Source organism: Schistocerca piceifrons, chromosome 4 (genome assembly GCF_021461385.2).
Source record: "Schistocerca piceifrons isolate TAMUIC-IGC-003096 chromosome 4, iqSchPice1.1, whole genome shotgun sequence".
NCBI classification, from domain to species: Eukaryota; Metazoa; Arthropoda; class Insecta; order Orthoptera; family Acrididae; genus Schistocerca; species Schistocerca piceifrons.
In genome coordinates this window covers 672,719,398-672,723,832 of record NC_060141.1, presented here as the reverse complement: position 1 = coordinate 672,723,832, position 4,435 = coordinate 672,719,398, and the positions used below count along the sequence as shown (strand labels likewise).

General features: G+C 40.1%; 1 pseudogene; it reads left to right on the top strand.

The window, feature by feature from the left end:
- Positions 1 to 254: 254 nt before the first annotated feature.
- LOC124796918 lies at positions 255 to 372 on the top strand (annotated as a pseudogene).
- Positions 373 to 4,435: the final 4,063 nt, after the last annotated feature.

The following is a 4,435-nucleotide window of genomic DNA, read 5'->3' as shown; positions in this document are numbered from 1 at the left end:
GCAGCATACCGATACTTTCTAAAAAAAATGCGTTGTTATTTCAGAATGTGTGTTGCAAGTTTCTGCAGCTTCAACTACCCGAAGGCCTCTGTCACCTAAGATATGTCCGTTCACATAACGTACCTTCTGACTGTCTGTGCAATTCTAGGTAGAAAGCATTTAAATGACTCGATGAGAATGACTGGGTGTACAGTTTTCTTCTCCTGATTAAAAGATGGCAATTGTCCATACGTAATCTTTTCTCTATATGCTGAGTCAACGGCCTTGCCGCAGTGGATACACTGGTTCCCGTGAGATCACCGAAGTTAAGCATTGTCGGGAGTGGTTGGCACTTGGATGGGTGACCATCCAGACAACCATTCGCTGTTGCCATTTTCCGGGGTGCACTCAGCCTCGTGATGCCAATTGAGGAGCTACTCCACCAGCTAGTAGCTGCTTCGGTCCAGAATACCGTCATATCGACCGGGAGAGCTGTGTGCTGACCCCATGCCCCTCCTACCCGCATCCTCCCCTGAGGATGACGCGGCGGTCAGATGGTCCCCATGGGCCACTTGTGGCCTGTAGACAGAGTGGTATAAGTAAAGATGCATAATCACTCACATGATCTGGAATTACTTTTGCGGATTGCGATGTTGGTTTCTGTACTTGCTCATATCGTTTAAGAGATTGCCTTGCAGGGTCTGGACTAGTCGTCTTTGTGATGCGTTCATTACCAGCAATGCCTGAGTAATTATCCTGCCAAGTATGACATAAACTGTATTTTTGGATTGACATTTTCCATCTATTTGTAGGTAGTTACATGCCAAGCAGAAAATTGTTCGTTTAACTAAGTTCGAGATCCTTGCAAACCTGCGGAAAATTTGTGGCTAGCAAAATTACTACCTGACATGACTTAATTTACAGTTGATTGAACGTTCTGTTCAACAGCAGTTGTCAGTTGGGTATCTTTGTCTTCTAACCACTCTTCGAAAGCCTCTGTAAACTGTTCTGCTTATTGTGTGAGCTGCGTGTTGATAATATCACGTTGTCCACGAGTAGCACCCTCTACTGATTTTGAGAAGTCGGCAACAGTGTTAGTTAACTCATCTTACCGTATCGCTATATTTACGAACTTCCGATTTAAAAACTAAAATTCATCTGGCAAATGTTTGTGTTGATCACGAAATTGACCGAATTCGTCAGCTAAGCTTTTTTGTGCATTTGAATCGGTAGAATGGCACTTTTAAGTACGGTCTGCGATTCTATTACCTGTCTTTGTAATACTGTCTCAGTTATCAGTAGTTCTGTCTATCATGCATCCTGACTATTCGGAAATTCGGTTTGCAGTGCGGCTGACACCAACTCAATACGCGCAACATTAATGTAAACAGAACCGGAACCTCCATGGCGTTCACTGCTTGCAGAACATTTTGTTCTGTCTCTTGCGCCATTCTAGCCTGCTCTCTTTTTTTAACGATAGAAATGTTATTCTCATACTCAGATGGTCGTAATCCGTTCAGATCAAATCATTTACAGTTGTATCACAAACAGTTTTTTCTTGCAATGACGTGCTTGAGTGTCAGTTGAGTGTCAGCTCTTCAGAAACAATCTAATGAGGACTGTGTAGCGAGAACGTCGTACATATAGTTGAGATATACAAATTATTCGCACTGACTACGTCTAACCCACAAAAAATAAGAGCCCATATACTAATAACAATTCGCTTCTGCACACTTCAGATGAGTCAGCAGAGATATAAATGGAAATTTTCACCTACGTTTCGTAGACTAACGAATAGTTGTCCGATATCACAGTCATTGTGATCTTAATTTTCTGCTCATGAACATACATGGTGAGTCACTAACTGCTATCACCAAGAATGACTCCGAAAGTATGACAGAAGCTGAAACGTTTGTGAGACAAATGCTGCATGGGACAATGGGGGCCATAAAATGACGTTGGTTTTCGTTTACTAGGTAGGGTCGAGGCAGAGATGTGAAGGTCGACTTGGTTTTCTTATGTGAGATGCTATAAATTGGTACTTACATTCTGATAGCGGCTACAGTACGGTCATTCAAGGTCAACGAAGGTCAAAAAGGTGGAATGAACTTCCATTTACAGAAGGTGTTAGAAGTGATGACCATTGGTATCAATGCAGTGCTCCAATCTTCTTGTCATGGGTTGAGTGGTATTCCTTATCACATTGGCACTTACCGAAGCTCTGATAGTTTTCTCTCGACATATTATTGCCCCTGTTGTCGCATGCAGCATCCGTCTCACAAACTTTTTAGCTTCTACCATGCTTTCGGAGTTATTCTAGGAGGCAATGGTTAGTGGCTCACCCTGTGTGTCTTCCCTATAATTTTCAAGCAATCGTACACGCAAAAGAAATACAATATTAGTACCTTATCATAGTAAAACATTCAACATTTGTAACAGGTAATAAATTTTGTAATGTATTTGTGTGTTTTTCCAAACTCATGATTAGTCCTGTCACTGGTGGACAGATTATATTGTTCTTTATACTGAATTGTTTGGTTTTGTAGATAAGATTGATGTGTGATCTAGATTTTCAAACTGCGTGCTGAAACATCCATTGACAAACGGAACAAAATGTTCTTCAAGCTTCAGAAGGTGCACCTACCTTTCGTAGACTGCTGCGTAGCTGCCCGATATTATAGTTATTGTGATTTTCAATTTTCCTCATGTACATATACCTTCCCTTCAATAATCCAACAATTGTATGTCCAAAAACAAATAAATCATTACTACCTTATAATAGTAACACATGCAATACTTGTACAAAATACGACATGTTGTAACGTATGTATGTGTCTTTCCAGACTAAAGATTTGCCTGTCAATGGTGGGCAGATAATGTTACTTTTATTACATTGTATGCTTTTGTAGACAAGACTGACATAGGTTCTTGGTCTTCAGATTGTGTACTGGAATTATTTCATTGTATGCTTTTGTAGCCAAGACTGACATAGGTTTTTGGTCTTCAGATTGTGTACTGGAACGTCCATGAAACTAAACTCGCATTGTGAGAGTTTTGTCGTGTGGTAATATATTGACAAGAGATGTGTCAATATTCTTGATGTGTGCTGTTGAGTCCACTGAAAGTCAGCCCTCACCGTGTTTATTTGCAGGTCCGTTCGCCAATCTCCTTAGTATCTCTCCAACTCCACGTCGACGTAGCGTAGCTGCCACTTTTTATAGTAATTAGAATCACTAGAAAGTGTAATATTTACGGTCGAGAATCATTTTATTATTTATCATAAATGGGCAATCGTGCATTTCATCCTTGAATACAACTTTTGTTTTCGAGTTGTAATTCTTAATATTTACAATTTTAAGTTCCTTTTGTCTTTTATCAGAGAAGGAACAAAATCAGAGTCATTAACATTACATTCAACGACTGAGATCAGATATAAGAAACATCATACATAATTAGAGATAATTCAATGATAATGTTCGCTTCCCTAACGCAAGGAGCAAAGTCTTTAGTTCCAACGCACAGCACGGTATCTGACGCAGTTATTCTCTTCATGACATATGACATTACACAATGCTGCCTTAGATTCCCTGCGCTTCTTATTTATTTCATTTAAGGTGTTCCCATATTTCACTGAGCAATTTTGTACTTACTTCGCTCATAGATCAACTGAAATATTGGTTCTGTTACCTACGTTTTCTTCCAAGATACCTTCTCTGTACCTAAGTATTCCTTTCCAACTTTCGTGATTACTATTCTTAGATATGTTCACTCCTCTTCAACTGAACGGTCTAGTGACCTGTTCATTACGGCGTACTTATAGCCTTACAGAACTTCAAGTGTATCGCTTCATTCCTGAGTACTTCCACATCCCACTTCTTTGCGCATTGATTTTTCCTGAGTAGTGTCTTAACCTTCATCCTACTCTTACGGGGTCAGGGATTTTCTCTGCCTCGTGATGGCTGGGTGTTGTGTGATGTCCTTAGGTTAGTTAGGTTTAAGTAGTTCTAAGTTCTAGGGGACTGATGACCATAGATGTTAAGTCCCATAGTGCTCAGAGCCATCCTACTCTTTATCAACACCAAATTTTGACCGGAGTTTACATCTGCTCATGGCTACGCCTTACATTTCCGTATGTGATTTAGGAATGACTTCCTGATCATAATGTATTCGAAGTGAAATCTTCCCGATCACCCGGCCTTTTCCACATATACGTTTTCCTCTTGTGATTATTATTCGCTATTACTGAGTGATATTTATTTCAGAAATCGATTTGTCTTTCTCCTCCGTCATTCTCCTTACGAAGTCCATTTTGTACAGCAACCCTTTATTCTGCTCCTTCCCCTACAATTGCATTCAAATCCCCCACAACCTTTAGATATTCCTCTCCCTTTATGTGCTAAATTACTCATTCAACATCCTCATCGACTTCGTCTGTCCCTTCATCTTTCGCTTACGA